The following is an 18,966-nucleotide window of genomic DNA, read 5'->3' on the forward strand; positions in this document are numbered from 1 at the left end:
GAAGGCTGTGATTGTTTGATTGTAGGGATTGATGCTTGTTGAACTGATGAGTGTGATGAATGTTGAAAGGTTGAGTGCGATGATTGGGAGCTGTGGTTGTTTACGTGATTTAGATGTGTAGATGATCCCTTGAGGGGGGCTAGGAGTGAGGTGATTTTATTGTCGAAGAAGTCTGCTAGTTCATTCGCTTTGTTGAGAGCTTGATTGTCTGGAATTGTAGGTGCTGGGGGTTTGGTAAGAGTTGAGACATAGGAGAAAAGAGCTCTTGAATCAAAGATAAGGTGGTGAATTTTTTTGGAGAAATATTCTTTTTTAGTTTTGTTGATGTCATTTCTGTATGAGTTGAGGCACGATTTGTAGCTGAGGAGGGTGGTTGAAGATGGGTTTTTTCGCCATTTTTGTTCCTTGGATCTCAGGTCTTGTTTACGTTTTTTCAGCTCCAGAGTGAACCAAGGTTTCCTGTTGTCTTTGTTAGGATTGATGTGTTTGGTCGTCATGGAGCCCACTTTATCTGCTACTTTTTTAGTGATGTTGGTCCATGATGAAGTTGCTGAGTTGGCGTCAGAGAGGTCCAGGTGTGCTAGTTCCTTGGCCAGGTATTCGCTGATTAGGTCTCCTGAGCACTGTTTCCTGACGGATATAGTTATTGAATTTGTGGGTAGCGGAGGAAGTTCTTTTATCTTTAAGACCGATGATATGAGTCGATGGTCTGTCCAGGGTACTGGGAGGCAAGTTGGTATAGTGTGGGTTGAGATTCCCTCGTTTATGAAGATAAGGTCTAACGTATGACCTGCTTTGTGCGTTGGTTCTGTCACTATTTGTCTAAAACCCATATTGCTGAGAGAGGTGAGGAGAGTTTTACAGTTGGTGGCGTGGGGTTGTACATCTATGTGAAGGTTAAAGTCTCCCATCAGAATGGTCGGTTTTCTGGAGTTTAAGTGTTTTTCTGTAAGTTCTATGATTGTGGATGGGTCTGCTTCCAGTGTTCCGGGAGGGGCATAAATTAATCCGATCGTCAGGTGATTCGAGTTGAATAGTGCAAATTCAATAATACTCTTGGAACGTCTGACAGACATTGGAATCAAAGACACTGCACTAAACTGGTTTAAGTCATTTCTACAAAACAGATTTTACAAAGTTAGAATCAACAACAATGAATCACACCCCGTCGATTCCTCTATGGGAGTCCCTCAAGGCTCTTCTCTATCGCCGACTCTTTTTAACATATACATGTTACCGTTATGCCAGCTTTTATCCAATCTCAATCTTAAACATTTCATATACGCAGACGACGTACAAATTCTTATACCAATTAAAGAATCCCTCCAAAAAACACTTGAATTCTGGAACTCCTGCCTGTTGTCCATTAACAATTTACTCTCAAGTCTTAATCTAATACTCAATTCCAACAAAACGGAAATTCTTCTTGTCTCTCAAGACAATAACCATGCAAGACCAAATTTAAACCAAACAAATCAACCTTCCTTTTCTGCACAAGTGAGAAACCTAGGAGTCATTATGGACGACCAACTAAACCTAAAGAGATTCGTAAACAACACTGCCAAGGAGGGCTTTTATAAATTACAAGTCCTTAAACGCCTCAGACCACTACTGCACTTCCAAGACTACAGATCAGTACTCCAAGCAATCATTTTCTCGAAAATCGATTATTGCAATTCCTTGCTAATCGGCATTCCAGCTAACACCCTTAAACCCCTTCAAATGCTGCAGAACGCCGCAGCCAGGATACTAACCAAGACCAACAGGAGAGATCATATCACCCCCATTTTGAGGGACCTTCATTGGCTCCCAATTAAGTACAGAATACTTTACAAGACATTAACAATCATTCAAAAAACCATACACAAGGGCAGTCCGCTTGAACTCAACTTTCCTCTTCTACTTCATCTACCATCCAGACCAACGAGATCAGCTTACAAAAACACTCTCCAAACAACACACGTAAAAACTTCGCTTAGCAAACGAGCCTTGTCTTCAGCAGGTCCATCATTCTGGAACTCGCTACCTTCTTCTCTCCGGACAGAACATTGCCCAATCAATTTCAAAAAAAGACTTAAAACCTGGCTTTTCGAGCAAGCGTTCAAATCATGATAATAAATCACATCAACATCCACACACCAGCAAATAATCCATCCAAAGACTCTCAACCAAGCCCGAAACATAACACTTCTCAATCAAAGATAATTTTAAGTTTCACATTCTTCCATTATGTTATAAGTTATTTTACCCATTTATTCTGCTCCAAGTTTTTGAATTTTTTTACCCATGTACTCTGTTCCAAGTTGTTAAGTCCCTGTTCTATGTAACTTGCATTCTTCATGCATGTCTTTTTCAGTTATAATGTAAACCGAGCTGATATGCAATTCTGCATGAAGCCCGGTATATAAAAATGTTAAATAAATAAATAAATAAATAAATAAATATTTGCTAGGTTGTTGGAAGTCTGCAATGCCAAGCCTAGCATTTTTTTGGCTGCAAGGAGAAGTCCACCTCCTCTTTTTTTAGGTCTGGGTATAGAGAGAAGATCATATGCCTGGATGGGAAGCTGATTTATAAGCGCAGTGTCAGAGGGTTTTAACCAGGTTTCTGTGATTGCACAGATGTCTGGTTTTGCATCGGATAGGAGGTCGTTGAGAATATGACTTTTTTTTTAAATGGATTGTGCGTTAACCAGAGTGAGAGAGAAAAGAGCCAGTCCAAGAAATTGGGTGATGGGTGTCAGCAGGATGAGTCTGAGCCTCTGTTGACGGTTGAGATGGGGGGGCGTGGTTGTGAATGATGGGAATTGTGAGGGGGTACATGTTAGAAGATAGAGGTGACATGCTGGGTAGAATGCTGGGCGAATGCAGTCAGGTAGAATGCTGGGCGAATGCAGTCGGGTAGAATGCTGGGCGAAAGCTGGGCGAATGCAGAATGCTGGGCGAATGCAGTCAGGTAGAATGCTGGGCGAATGCAGTCGGGTAGAATGCTGGGCGAATGCAGTCGGGTAGAATGCTGGGCGAATGCAGTCGGGTAGAATGCTGGGCGAATGCAGTCGGGTAGAATGCTGGGCGAAAGTTGGGCGAATGCAGAATACTGGGCGAATGCAGTCAGGTAGAATGCTGGGCGAATGCAGTCGGGTAGAATGCTGGGCGAATGCAGTCGGTTGAGAGATGTGTGCTGTGCTTGTGAAGTTTAAAGTCGGTCCGTTTGACTCGGGGAGCGCTCCAAGGGGCGCGCTAAGGGGCAGGCCCCTTAGGTCGCGCTCCTTCGTGCGCGCGACGCCTGGCGCGCGACGCCGCTGTGAGTAGCTTATATTTAAAGGGCTTCAGCGAGCCTTCTGATAGGCCTGAGCCTTGCCGGGGGCGCGGTTAACTCACCGCGTGGTGTAGGAGGCTTCCCTTCACGGCGGCTAGCCTTTCCCTTCTGATTGGCAGGAGAAAGGGATCACTTCGATTGGAAATCTAGTTTCCCAGGGCACACTTTACTCCAGAGACCAGTTCTTTGAGAAATACCATCTTGATCGTCAAGATTATTTAGCATTTGCTCAGGTATCTCATTACATACAGGGGCTGCTAAAGGCTGGCTCCCTGCGGGAGGGCCGGTCCCTCTTAGAGACTTATTGCCGGTACAGTGATAAACTTCAGGGAACGATTTCCAAACTTTATCAATTGCTTTCTCCCATACCAATTGAGAGTTGTTCCTTTATAGCTAAGTGGGAGACGGACTTAGAAAAGCATTTGGGGAAGCAGATATGGGAAGAAGTTTTTACTAATGCACGGAAGTGTTCCATTTTTGCCAGAATGCAAGAAAACTGTTACAAAATTATTTATAGATGGTACCTTACCCCAGCTCGACTGCACCGCTTCTCCCCTTCTGTGTCGGATAAATGTTGGAGAGAGTGTGGGCAAAGGGGAACATTTAAGCATGTTTGGTGGGACTGCCCTCTCATCATCCCCTTGTGGGAAATGGTTTTTGCATGGTTGTCTAAGGTCCTGGGAGTTATATTGTTGGTCAATATAGAAACAGCTCTGTTAAACATTTTTCCTGATAGTGTTGATAAACCGATGCAAAGATTTTGTATGCAAATGTTTATTGCCACGCGAAGTCAGATCGCCCTGCACTGGAAGTCCATGCGGACCCCGAGGCTTCAAGACATTGTGAACTTATTGCATCATTACCAACAGATGGCCTCCTTGACTGCCATTAAACATAACAAATTGGCATTTTATTTTAAGACTTGGAAACCTTTTATAGACTATGAATCCCGGTAATGTTTCCTATGGCGTTGCGGCTCTCTGACTGGGGAGAGGAGGTTGGAGGAGATATGCCCAATGGCAGGTCTCGTGCTAGACGTCTGTCCTAGGATCGCTTGGCCACTGTGTCACACTGGTGGAATATCGTAAGGGACCTTGATCCTGTGATCCTCATTTTCATCATTTTCATCGTTTTCCCCGTGCATGTTTGTTTATTTCTTTTGTTCTTTCTGTTTCTACTGCTTCTGGTGATCGGTATGTGTTCAGCGGATCTTCAATCCCCAGGGAAGGGGGGAGGGTGGGAGTAGGGAGGGGGAATTGGGATGGTTTTTTGTATATTCTGACCATGGTTTCAGATGTTTTGTGAATGCCTATATGTTATGGTTTTTGTGTTACATGGTTGATGAAAACTAATAAAAAATTTAAATTAAAAAAAAAACGGAAAATGTCATAATGCCTCTGTATCACTCCATAGTGAGACCGCACCTTGAGTACTATGTACAGTTCTGGTCACCGCATCTCAAAAAAGATATAGTTGCGATGGAGAAGGTACAGAGAAGGGCAACCAAAATGATAAAGGGGATGGAACAGCTCCCCTATGAGGAAAGGCTGAAGAGGTTAGGGCTGGTCAGCTTGGAGAAGAGATGGCTGAGGGGGGATATGATAGAGGTCTTTAAAATCATGAGAGGTCTTGAACGAGTAGTTGTGAATTGGTTATTTACACTTTCGGATAATAGAAGGACAAGGGGGCACTCCATGAAGTTAGCAAGTAGCACATTTAAGACTAATCAGAGCACTCAACGCACAATTAAGCTCTGGAATTTGTTGCCAGAGGATGTGCTTAGTGAAGTTAGCGTAGCTGGGTTTAAAAAAGGTTTGGATAGTTTCTTGGAGGAGAAGTCCATTAACTGCTACTAATCAAGTTGACTTAGGGAATGGCCTCTGCTATTACTGGAATCAGTAGCATGGGATCTTCTTAGTGTTTGGGTACTAGCCAGGTTCTTGTAGCCTGGTTTGGCCTCTGTTGGAAACAGGATGCTGGGCTTGATGGACCCTTGGTCTGACCCAGCATGGCAATTTCTTATGTTCTTATCAACCTGACGAAGCTTCCAAAGGAAAGGTCTTTCAAGGGAAACTTCCTTCTGTCATTGGGAGAAGACTATTCTGAGGGGAGGCTATCCAATTTGTCGGTGTCCAAAACATCAAAAGAATCATCCCCCTAGGAGTCATAAGGGCCCTCATCCTCATCATCATATACAAGGGACGAGTCCCAAGGCGCTAGGTCCCTGGCCAGCGGTATGGATACCGACTCAATTGGCCGTGGTGGCCCAGATCCAGAGACCGCCCCCATCACCGGGGGAGCTTACTCCCCCAAGAAACCGAGGCTGACCACCAGATCAGCTGGTGGCTGCCCCAATGTCCCGCTGGGAATCGATGCTTCCCTAGGTACCGACACCATTAACAGTGTCTGTAGCACTCTGATGAGCATGTGTAGGGATTTGAGCAGCAGCTTAAGGAGGAATGGTGTTGGCCCCGGTGCCATCAGTGCCCCGGCACTAAGGCCTTGCATAGCCCACTCCACAGACAGCTGCATGCGCATGTCCAGCTCCTCCTCAAAGATCGCCAATGCCAAGACTGGATGAGATCCAGAAGATGTGACCAAATCCTCTTTGGAACTGAGAGGAGGATCAGTGGCTGGCACTGGGGACCGGTGGAGAACATGGCAAACCCCTGGGATCAATGGAAAACTGGCTCTCCTCACCACAGGGTTACTTCAGGGACATCACAAATAAAGCTGATGCAACCCCATGCCCGGCACTGTGCATTGATGGGGACCAATGCTGATGCTTCTTCGGCTTCCCTCAATGCTCAGATCAGACCTTCCCTGGTGCCAAGGCTGAAGACGATGAAACCAATGTCTTCAACCTGAAAGAAGTAGGCAATGGCCTGACTTTGGCATCCCTGGAAGACTTCAACACCGACGAAACAGACAGCCCCACCAATGTCAATGGTCATCAGTGCGGTTCAGAGGTCCTTCAATGTTGACGCCTCCAATGTTGATGGATCGGTCTTGGCCGGCCCAAAGAGTTGATCCATCTTGTCAAGCTGGACCTTACACTCTTTTGGGGTCATCTGGGTGCATTTGTTACAACCCCAGATGTCATGCAATACCCCCAGGCAGAGAACACATCTATCATGGGAATCCGTAATAGACAAGGCCCTCGTGCACTGAGGACACTGCTTAAAATCGGATGAGGACATGTCATCGGGAAAGAAAAGGGTCAGAATGTCAAAATCAATGGTGGAGGTCTTCGATGACTGGCAGGCACTGAGTGCACCGCCACTCTGCGGGATTGACTACAAAATAAAACTTACCAAAACTATTGAAAACTCTGTCTAAGATGATAGGGGGAGAACTGGGGGGACCCTGTGTCGAATGTGCAATCCCATACAATCAAAAACACAGTAAAAATACGCTAAAGAATTTGTGAAGAAGCTGATAAAGAGAGAGAGGCTCAATTTGCCATGACACACTAGGGTCCATGGAAAAGAAAAGAAGAGACTGAGGGGACCCTGCATGGATGCGAGGTATATTACATGCCGCAGCATGCTTAGAGAGGCTCAGTCAAAGTTCTAGAAACTTTGACATAAGTTTTCCATGCCAGACTCCATCAGATGATGTCACCCATATATGAGGACTGCCAACCTTGCCCTCCAAGAATTATCCTGCCCACTTGCGGGAACATCTCTCCCTTTGATGCAATAGAAGCAAGGAAGTTTCCGAGATGGTGAACCCCAGAACTCCTTCTGAGACAAGCTAGTTAAGTTCTTCTCTGTCTCACACCCCCTAGCAGGCATTCCTCCCTCTTCTTTTCAACTAGAGGTAAACACAGTAGCTTTCTAGAAGTCCTCACCCCCCCTGGCAGGCACATTCCAAAAATGCACTGATACTCAGGAGTGCATAGAACTGGACAACACCATATCTGGTCTAGATATTAGAATTAGTAAGGGACCACAAGGGCCTTACATTTGGAAGGTCTGTTCAGAATTAAGAGTCCCATAAACAGTCTGATTTTAACACAGAAAGGAAAAAGGAGCCAAGACCTTTCTGGGCATAGGAGCCAGCTCTGTTGGTGCAATGGGGGCTTGAGCACCCCAGGTATTAAGCACTTTGGCCAGGCAGGGATAATTTGTCTAGAGTTAAGCAACCCCAAATAATTTTGAAAAGTTGGCTCCTAGGATCAGCTTGAGGGTCCCACTGGTCAATACTTTCAGCTTTTGATAGGAGCTGAATTATCTCTATCAGAGCAGGTAAGAGGTGCCAAGTGTTTCCGCTATGAGGATGAGACCCAGACGTGCTTATTAAAGTGAATAAAAAGAAAGAAGTAGATCTGAGTTATTAACACCAGAACTAAGGAATGTCTTAAAAACTGGATTCCACAGACCAACTAAAACCCAGGAAGGCAGAAAGGAGCAGCCTGAGCCAGACTTAAGCCCCTTCCAATACCTAACCTTCAGAAATTAAAAGCTGTGCCTCGTATCACCCCCCTTGGCTTCATGCTATTGAACACGGACCTTGCCATGTGCAGTCCAGAGGCACATAGCAGAACATCTGCACACCACACCAGCTGCTCTCCTATTGTAACCCTTGTGAGTACAAACCCCTTGAAAGTGGCTCATCACATGAAGATCCAAAAAGCAAGTCAAACAAAGCACCATCCTGGCTGTTTCTCAGAGCTTCCTGAAGCGACCCGACTTTGACAGCCCTCACCCTTCTCCTGATGTATGACTGTCATGGGACTAGTGGAATACATAGACTACGGGTCCCACAATGCATAGTGGTGAACGTTCAATACCCCAACCTCTCCAGTTCTTGTAGTTACAGGGTACATGAGCCTAAAATTTGGAGGGGGCCTCACCTCTTAGTAAGGAAAATAAAACAACATGGAAACTGAGATTATAAAAGGCAATTGATAGAATTATTATTCCTGTACAAAACGATGCAGAGAATGTCTCAACAATGTTGTAACGCTGCAAAGGCAAAGTTCAACATGAAAAAAATTTCGTTCTATTAGAAGTACACTACCGGTAGATGTAGGGTACTTGGATTTTCAGAAGGCATTTGACAAAGTCCCTCATGAGAGGCTTCTAGGAAAAGTAAAATGTTTACAGTTTCACTGTAAACCGATATGATATGTAGTTTCTCTACATGAATGTCGGTATATAAAAGTTCAAACTAACTAAATAAATAAATAAATAAATAGTCATGGGATAGGTGGTGATGTCCTTTCGTGGATTACAAACTGGCTAAAAGACAGGAAACAGAGAGTAGGATTAAATGGACAATTTTCTCAGTGGAAGGGAGTGAGTGGGCAGTGGAGTGCCTCAGGGATCTGATTTGGGACCCGTACTTTTCAATATATTTATAAATTATCTGGAAAGAAATAAGAGTGAGGTAATCAAATTTGCAGATGATACAAAATTGTTCAGAGTAGTTAAATCACAAGCAGATTGTGATAAATTGCAGGAAGACCTTGTGAGGCTGGAAAATTGGGCATCTAAATGGCAGATTAAATTTAATGTGGACAAGTGCAAGGTGATGCATATAGGGAATAACCCATGCTATAGTTACACAATGTTAGGTTCCATATTAGGTGCTGCTACTCAAGAAAGAGTTCTAGGCGTCATAGTGGATAACACATTGAAATCATCAGTTTTGACTGCTGCGGCAGTCAAAAAAAGCAAACAGAATGTTGGGAATTATTAGAAAGGGAATGGTGAATAAAACGGAAAATGTCATAATGCCTCTGTATGAGACCGCACCTTGAATACTGTGTACAATTCTGGTCGCCGCATCTCAAAAAAGATATAATTGCAATGGAGAAGGTACAGAGAAGGGCTACCAAAATGATAAGGGGAATGGAACAGCTCCCCTATGAGGAAAGACTAAAGAGGTTAGGACTTTTCAGCTTGGAGAAGAGACGGCTGAGGGGGGATATGATAGAGGTGTTTAAAATCATGAGAGGTCTAGAACGGGTAGATGTGAATCGTTTTTTTACTCTTTCGGATAATAGAAAGACTAGGGGGCACTCCATGAAGTTAGCATGTGGCACATTTAAAACTAATCGGAGAAAGTTATTTTTCACTCAATGCACAATTAACCTCTGGAATTTGTTGCCAGAGGATGTGGTTAGTGCAGTTAGTATAGCTGTGTTTAAAAAAGGATTGGATAAGTTCTTGGACGAGAAGTCCATTACCTGCTATTAATTAAGTTGACTTAGATAATAACCACCGCTATTACTAGCAATGGTAACATGGAATAGACTTAGTTTTTGGGTACTTGCCAGGTTCTTATGGCCTGGATTGGCCACTGTTGGAAACGGGATGCTTGGCTTGATGGACTCTTAGTCTGACCCAGGATGGCTTGTTCTTATGTTCTAAAGAAACATTTTATTATGGGTAACTAGATATTCTATGTTACTGAAGATAGACCCTGGTTTTACCCTATTGCATGCTGGGTCTTGTAATCATGTAATGAGGGTAAATCCAGGACTGGATCAGGCTGTGATTGGATGTTAGTAGATGACTCCATGTCATTTGGAATAGGCTTTACTCCATGGCATACCTGAATATGGTAGGTTTGCCAACAAGGAACAGACAGAGCTAGCCTTGGTTTTACCTGTTAGGAAATCAGAACTACATCTCCCTGCATGCTCTGGGGCAAAACCAGGACTAGACAAATCTGTCTCTTATGGACAGTGGTTCTCAAACTGGGGGGAAAAGGCTCCTTCAAGTAGGCCAAGGATGGTTTATGCAGGGGTGCAGAAGGCTCATATGTTTGGTTTGCCATAACTTTAATTGTACTGCAATAAAAAAATTAAAAAAAAAGAGGATCCTTGGTTGGTGATGTAGGTGGGGGATGGGAGTCATTGCCATTGCCTAAGGATGATACCTAGATAGGACCCATGAGAGCAGGAGTTGGAGGAGCTCTGGTGCGTCACGCTCAGCTGAGGATAATCACTGCACTGACTGAACTAAATACGTAAATTGGGATGAGATATAAAATGGGGAAAAATCCCCGAATAAGAGTCAGTGAAGACTCATGGCACCAGGATTCAGCACTGAGTCTGACTGAGCTTGAAGAACCATGCCAGGTCAAAAAAACCAGCTCATTTTATCATTTTTGGAAGGCAGGGCTAAAAATATTACAAGAAAAAAAAAAAGGGGGGGGGGGGGGCATAATCTGAAAAGTCTGAGAAATGCCAGTTTACAAGATGGAATTGCTGGCAGCCTTCATCCTGCTTTTCTCAGTTCAATCAGACAGAAATAGAAGGGTTGGAAACCAGCACAAGTTTGAAACTTGTGAGCAGTAGCACCAATCACCAGGGCTTCAACCATCTTTCACATACATTCATAATTCAATTATATTTAAAAAAAATACACAAATAAATCACTTAAAGATGTACCAAAAAAATCTCTCTGAAGATAAATTATAAAATGAAAAAAGAGCAAAAGAATGGTAGCAAGGGTTGAAGCCTTGATGACTGGCTCTATTACGAGTTTCAAACTTGTGCTAATTCAAACCCTTTTTATTGTGTCCGTTGCGGTGTAAGAACTTGCGATACTGGGTCAGCCCACGGGTCCATCGAGCCCAGCATCCTGTGCACCACAGGCGCATGGATTTTTCTTAGGCAAATCAGAAATCAGCACTGCCTGACCCCGTCACCGCACATGCCGGTGCGTGTAGGGTAAGATGCCATTTCCTTTCCCCTTTTCAAGGGGGAGTTTCTACCCTCAGCATAACGGACACATCTGTAGTCTCTTGTTCAAATGCTGAGCAGCTGGATAGTTACCCTAGAAATAAATGCTAAAGCGCCGGCGCGAACACTGCTGGTTCAGGGTGGCTGTGCGGCGCTTGGGGGGGGGGCGGGGAAAGTAGAAATAAGCGGCAGATGCAGCTGGGAGCAATCACGACACCTACCGCGCCGGACGTACCTGGAGCTGGAGTGGCTTCTTTACGCGTTTCCAGGCGCTAGCCTAGCCTGCTCCCGCGAGTCTTCGGACGGAAACATCACATTTAGAACTCCCTCACAGCTTTCCGCAGTTAACGAAGAGGCTAAACTTCCTCATTTCTCCAGCTTGATGCACACGAGCTCTGCTGTTTCTTGCCGGTTTTTTTTTTTGTTTGTTTTTTGCAGATTTGAAGTGCACCTGTAACGCACAAGCTGTTCTCGCTCACGAGCACGCGGGGGAAGGAAGGAAGGACCGACCGGAAAGTCACTTAGGAGAGCCGCGCGGATCCGGGCTGGGCAGCTGCTGAATCACGAGATCACTGAGCCATGGCACAACCTGCTGTATGAAAGAAAGGGGGAAAGACGAGCCGTGTGGCTCGTGCACAGAACGTGCTTCCTGTTTGGGCCTTGTACAAAAAAAAGAAAATTAGGTACCACAGGCATGTATAGCAGCCGACTTTTCAAAACGATTGAGGGTACTAAACAACCCAAATCCCGTCCTTGGACACTATGAGGGTTGATAGGGGGATCCCCTATCCCACTTCACCAACAGAGCTGACCCATATCCTGGTATACATCTCAGAGATTTTCTTTCTTAAGGCATGCAGATCAAATGGATCACTCTCTTATGCTCCTAGGTCCAGATGTTCTAAAGTGTTTTTCTGTCTGGGGGAAAAAAGCTTGCTTGTCTGGCATTTAGTGCTTCATGTTGAAAATTGATTGTTTGACTTAAGCAACGTTGATTAAGGCAGCTAAGCAGTTGGGTGGGGACGAGACTCAAGAGGATAACTCATTCTAATAGTCATATTGGTCCTGGAGAAAAACTGGATCTCTCATTGCCTGCAACAATATTTTGTGAGCCAGCTGCATAAATTGAATAATTATCTTGTACCTTTCAAAGCCAGACAAGCCCCTCCTTTCTGAAGGAGGTAGCCATGTGGTTTAAAAAACCTGCCTAATACATCAGCCATAAACATCACAACTTCCTAAGAATCCAGTAAAGGCTAACATATTTAAAAGACAAGTTTTCAAGGCTACTGAAATATCATTGCCTGATGTCACAAATACTTGCCTCTTTAAACAAAAGCCAATGGCTTATTAAAGGATTGCCTCTGCCCAACCGCTCTGTTGGTGAACTAACCGGTGGTGTACCTAAAGTATTTGGCAACCGGGCTGGGACAGATGCTTCCTTTGTCACCCCCATACATAATTTTAAAATTTAAACATACAGCTAGGCGAACCTTACAGCCTTGCACCCCCTCCCAACCCTCTCCACACAAAAAAAGTTATGCATTTATATTAACAGATTGTACATGACAAAGGGCAAAACACAGCCTACTGAAGTAAAATATCTCTTTATATAACGTCGTGACCACAGATGCACTACGCGCACCTCTGCTCTCCTACACCTTCTGGATCTTGCTTACAAGTTATTCAAACATATGAGAGTCAGTCTTGTGGTGGAAAAGGCCGCAGCTTTATTACCTAATTAACAATAACATTGAGATGCATGAGTCGCCCATCTTATCTGTATATAATTAACAGTCCAGGGTGCCACCCGCCATGTCTCCTAGCAAGGCGGTCCCTTTCTCCGGCCCCCCACCATGCTCCTCCTAGCAAGGGGCCCCCATCCGGGCCTACCAACTCTGGCCCCAACTCGTGCACCTGCCACCAGCATGAGGTAGTAACACTTGCCTCATGCCCCTCCCGAAAGCTGCATCCTTCTTAACCAAAAAGTTGTTCAATGGCTTCCTGAATGGAGTTGCTTAAAAGGTCATTGCCAATGTCTGATAGATGTATGTGGTCTGACCAGTAAAACCCTTCGCATATATCTTCAGCCCATTCGTGTCATATGTGCCGGCCTCCTAAGCTGGTCGCCCATCTTCCTACTTGCCGGTTTTCCTTCTTTTGACTTCTTTTCCATAACTTACTGTCCTTCCATTTTAACTGCTGTATTATGTCTGATCACATGAATCACGAGTTAGGCAAGGAAGCAACAATTCTCTCCAATCATGTTTTATGCATCTTATTAACTCAATGCATGACGTCGCTCCCAGGTCGTTGCCTCCAAGGTGAATGACCATGGCGTTTGATTCGGCCATAGTGTCTTTACTGTGCTTTATTCTCAGTAAAAGTTGTTCCCAGGTCATCCCTCTCAGACCCATCCATATGATTCTCACATTTTTTGGCGCCAGACCCAAGTGAGTCCCGTATGATTGCAACCGCATCAGACACTCCTTTGCCGTTTCTGTAAAAGAGGTTAATAAATGAAGTTGTCGTCATATGTCACTTGGCCTAATATAGGTGTACACGGCACCCGTTTTCCATCTTCCTATCTTTTGAATTGGGTCTACATTTAATCCTGCTTGCGCAGCGCTAGTGGCCGCGCCTAGCCTGAAAGAGTGAGTACCGAATTCTTTGAGGGTTGTGTCCTATTTGCTTGATTGCCAGTTTGAGTACCACCGCAAACATATCTAGTGAGTGGTGTCTGATCTTGATGTACCAGCAGTTGCATGCCGCCCGCTGGGCGGGTTAATAGGTATGTCTTTAGATTTTGTACAGAGTATGTGCAGGTCTCTATATTCTTTAAATGCAATTTAGCACCTCTAGCGGCTTGGTCTGTTTTTGACCTCTGGATGATTATCTGAACTACTTGTTCGGATACCGTGATGTTCTTGAATAATATACCCCCAGCGACCGGCTTTGTATTTTGTCGTGGCCACCATCTCACTGATTCGCAGTGCTCCAAAAAATGCGAGCAAAAAGGCCGTTCTAAATAACTGGACCTCGAATTGTGATACACATACAATGGGTAACACCGATCACATCTGTGAAAGCAAGTCATGTGTGATTGGCTTACACGTATCTATGGCTGGTCCTAATTTTTTGGCCCAACCTGCCATTAGTTTCTTAATCAAGAAATTCCTTGATGGGTCTCCCCATCCTCTTGCCTTTGAGAAAAAGGCAAAGCCGCCTATCTGGTTTGTCACCACTCCTCTGGATACACCGCTCTCTTTTGAGCTGACAATAAATTTGACCATTAACTCTTGTGTAACATGCCCTTCGTTCCAACCTCTCTCCTTCAGGAACTCTGACACCGTGTCATATGCTCTGGTATACGCATTCCATGTGGAGGGGGCGACTGATCTCCTCAGGAAGTCCCTTGTGGCATCGTCCCAATGCTCCACAACTTCTTGGGTACCGCCATGCCTTCTTCGTCTGCTCAGAGAACCTGTTTACGAAACAAATCCCATTTAGCTCTTGATAAGGCATCTGCAACCGTGTTATGTATGCCCGGGACATGTCGTGCCCTTACTGTCATGTTCAACGGTATACAGGTTAGTATTACCTCCCTAAGTAACTCTGCCACTCTTTGACATTTTGCCGATTGCTTATTGATAACTTGTACCACAGACATATTGTCACACCAAAATATTGTGTTTATTACGCAGCTTGCTGCCCCATATGACCAGTGCTACCAGAATGGGAAACAACTCCAGAAAATGCGGCCATTGCTTGGCCGCCCAGGAGCCCTGCCAGTATAGGCTGAGACCCCATCCTCCGGATGCAACAGAGTAAATTCCAATGTCCCGGTTTGATATTGGAGGGTCTTGCCAAATGGATGTTCCATTAAACCTGTCCAGGAAAGATGACCATAAATGCAAATCATCTTTTATCAGTCGCGTAATTCTGATGCGATGTTTTGGACATGCAACTCCGATCATGCTTGATATTAACCTTCTCAGAAAAGCTCTTCCCATCGGTATCACTCGGCATGCAAAATTCAAAATGCCTAGTAGTGATTGCACCTCGAACAAAGTCATCTTTTTTGCTGCCACCGCTTGCTTGAGCCTGTTGCGGATGTTGCAGAGTTTTTCTTGCGGTAACCTGGATTCCATCTTCATGGAGTCCATCTCGATGCCCAAAAATTTGATTGAAGTGGTGGGCCCCTCAGTCTTGTCGTGTACTATGGGAACTCCCAAGTCAGATGCTATTTTATGGAATATACTTAGTAGTGTCGCACATGCTGTTGAATTATTGGGACAGACAAAAAGGAAATAGTCTAGGTACTGCACAATGTTGTTCATTCCTGCTTGTTGCTCCGTTACCTAATGCAGGAATGAATTGAATGCCTCAAAGGTAGCATATGATATCGCACACCCATTTGGCATGCATTTGACAAATAATACTCTCCATTGAAAAAAATCCAGTAAGGGAAAACAGCTGGGGTGCACCGGTAGAAGCCGGAAAGCTGATTCAATGTCTGCTTTTGCTATTAGCAGCCCTACGCAATATTTGTATGGCACTATCAAAATAAGCATACTGTACTGTGCATTCTTCCTCGGGTAAATGGTCATTTACTGAGGCGCCATGTGGATATGAGAGATTTTGAATCAGCCTATATTTTCCGGGCTCCTTTTTTGGTATGACTGCCAACAGAGATATCCTCATTTTGTTGTAAGGTGGAGAGTGGAAAGGTCCTGCTATTCTGCCTTTGGCCAATTCTTCTTGGATTTTTTTTTTTTTTTTTATATAAACGTTTTATTGGATTTTGCAATATCAAATGTACAAACAATCTGGGAGGTGTGTTACTGCAACATCTCCCAGTTCTCAATCAACCAGAAAAACAATTGGTATAACACAGAGTGCGCCCTCTCCCCCATATACCCCTCCCATCCTGCAAGTCCCTGATTGAGGTCCAAAGGTGGCTGAAGAAATATCCACTACAGGATAGGGATAGCCAAAAATATTCTTCCCATGAGTCGCAAACCTGAAAGAAAGATTCAATCATTTAGCAGTCTACTCCTGGCACGATGCGGAAGCGCTTGAACATAGGGTTCCCAAATAGCCAAGAAGCGACTCCTATGACGAGGCGAACTTCGACAGCAGATATTCCATATGCATGAGCAAATAGAAGAAGTTTCTCCAGGTCCAGAACGACGGCGGCTCCACATCCCTCCAACCTAGCAGCATCACTCGCTTCCCCACCAGGCAGGCCTTCTGTAACAGGAGATGAGGACCAGGGTCCCGGATCCTCAGAGGCGGAATACAGCCAAAAAGGAGCCATAAAAGCACTACAGGAATAGAAATGGTTAAAACGGTGGCCAGATATTTCGCAATTTTTGTCCAGAAAAGTTTAATAGCCGGGCACGCCCAAAACGCATGTGATAATGTACCATTGGATTTTTTTCTTGTATGAGTGCTTGATGCTTAGTGTTACATTTTGCATGTGGATTTTTTTCTTGTATGAGTGCTTGATGCTTAGTGTTACATTTTGCATGGTCCGTTCATGTTTCCTCCAAGCTCCCTTGAAATTGTATCTTGAATCCATCTCAAAATCCCTCTGTCAGCTTAACTGCCTGTTGTTTGTGTGGGTACTTTTGTAACTATGGTATCATGACTTCACTGTTAATAGGGTATGGTGCTTTTTCAAATATGTTATCACTTCTCTTTGGGATTACTCCCTACCAAACCCTTCTTGTTACATTTAAAAGCGGAATGGATTGCCGAGCAAATCGAGCATATATGCTTGAATTTACAATCTTGGAAAGAACAGGCAGACTTGTATCTCCAGCACGCTCCGTTGTTATAGTTGTATGCTGCATTGTTATTGCTGGACGTTGCTTGATCGGTGTGATTGATTATCTTGTTCTGTTGTATGGTCGCACTGTATTTGCTGCATCCTGCATCCTGCTCTTCATGTGCCTGAGCCACAAGCTGATGTCTTGCGTCCCCAAGACATGAAGCGGTTTTCTTCCATTTTGTCTCTGAAACGCTCATCATAATTTAACCATGCCCATCCTTCATACTCTCTGTATGCATCTAAAATAGTGTCCACATAGCTGAGCATCGGGGCATATTGCAATGGATCTTCTTTTCCCGTGATACTTATCATGTGCAAAAATGCTCTTGTCCAGTTTATGATGTTTCTGGTAGTCAGTTTATCTGATCCAGGGGCATGCTCTCGCGTTTTCGACTCCCTTTTTTATCGCCTGGATTTCTTCTTCCTTCCAGAATTCTAAAAATGTCGATGTACTACTTTTTCTTGATTTTTTTCCATAGGTCTTTGGGCACACTCTCCTATAATTGTGTTAGTGCTGTCAAGGCAGGTGGAGCGTGTGATGACTCTTCATTCTTTGCACTCGGCCTTTCTCGTTCGTCCTCTGAGGAGGAATCCGTGTCAGAATCTGACGAGGAGCTAGAAGAAGTGGAATCAGATCCCAGTTCAGTTCTTGCTTTTTTACACTTTTGTGATTTTTTTTTATTTTTGTGAACTTTTTTTTTTTTTTATCTCGGCTACTTGGTTTTGTTCGTGACTCCAACTCACCTCTTTTGTCTTTAACTGCATCTCCAGCTGCCGTTCTCTCGCTCTCGTGTGCTGCATCTCCAGCGTTCCCTTTTTCTCGGGCAGATTCTGTTGCTGCGGTTTGAATCTGTGGCGGGGAACTGCTAATGATTGTCGTGTTTGAATGCTCTTCTGTTTTGTGATCTCTGGCTTGTCTCTTGTCTGGTCGAGGCCGTATTACCCGCGGCTGTTTGCCCTGGCCATGTCCACCATGCCCATGGGGGAAAGGGGGGATTGTTTGCTGGTGTTTCCTGTGTTGCCCGGGAAAGGTCCCCCCGGGGAACCAATTTCCAAATGGGTTCATGCTAGGCCAAGCAAAATTCCAGTTAGGCTGTGTCCCGCTTTTTATTTGACTGCTTGGGCCACCTGCCCCCATTTGTTGTCCCAGTTGGGCCTTGTTCCTGTGTCACCGTCTGCTTAGTCGTCTTGGACTGATTGGTCTGACTTGTCCCTTGCCCCTGTGTATGGGACGTCGATTGTGCCTTTTCTGTATGTTCCATGCTGCTGCCGTCCTCTCTTTTCCGCTTTTTCCTGCTTGCTCGTTTAGGGGGTATGTGGTGCCTCGGCATTCGGTGCCTTGTACGGTGCGGCTCTCTTGCCTCCATCTGCACGGACAGGCTTGTCGTGGCCTAGTAACGCTGTGCTCCCGTTCCCTAACGTCTCCTGTACGCCAAGGGCCTCCACGGTCGCCTCGCCAGGTGCCATTGCCGCCTCTTCGTTCTCCATCTCACGCTGTGTGTTCCTTGATACCGCTTGTGGCCCACCGGGGATGGCTCTCTGTGACTTGTGTGCCTCCATCTCTAGCTGGAAAAACTTGCCTAGTATCTCAGTTCCGCCTCCCTCCTAATTCCTCCAAACCAGGATTAAATTTGCGGTGACTGAGAGTCAAGCGTACAGACCTCTTGGCAGCCCAGTCGATGTGGAGTGCTCGTATGCAGTTCTCCGTGCTTAAATACTGGGCCCGGCCTTCTATGTCCCCAGCAGTAATCTGTTACTGCAGCCTCGGGAAAGAGGAGTCCCCCCCTCTCTCCCATTTTTAATTTTTTTTATTACCACCCGGCAGCTGCAAACCTTGTGCAGCCGTAAGCCACTTGTGGTGGCGTTTGGGGGGGGGGGGGGGGTAAGGTCTTAAGCTGTTTTTTCCCCCCACACATACTCTGTGTGCATGCACTAAGTCAGCCGATGGGCGCCAGGCAGGATCCCTGCACTCTTTTGCAGGGCACGATCTGCTTTTTTTTTTTTCCCCCCCTACTTGCGATTTTTGTTGGTTTTTTACTGCCGCCGCGTGTGAATGGTGCTGCTGTGGTAGCTGCGTGCGATTTTGTGCCACTGTGGTTGCCATTGTTTTGCT

General features: G+C 45.1%; 1 protein-coding gene across 1 annotated transcript in view; it reads right to left on the bottom strand.

Moving 5' to 3' along the window:
- Positions 1-11,530, bottom strand: part of ARHGEF18 (Rho/Rac guanine nucleotide exchange factor 18) — a 352,051-nt gene extending 340,521 nt beyond the window's left edge. Inside the window, exon 1 of the mRNA XM_029614138.1 lies at positions 11,253-11,530. The gene's annotated coding sequence lies outside the window, so the exon portion shown is untranslated. The remainder of the gene's footprint in view (positions 1-11,252) is intronic.
- Positions 11,531-18,966: the final 7,436 nt, after the last annotated feature.

This window comes from Rhinatrema bivittatum, chromosome 8, assembly GCF_901001135.1.
Source record: "Rhinatrema bivittatum chromosome 8, aRhiBiv1.1, whole genome shotgun sequence".
Taxonomy (NCBI): Eukaryota; Metazoa; Chordata; class Amphibia; order Gymnophiona; family Rhinatrematidae; genus Rhinatrema; species Rhinatrema bivittatum.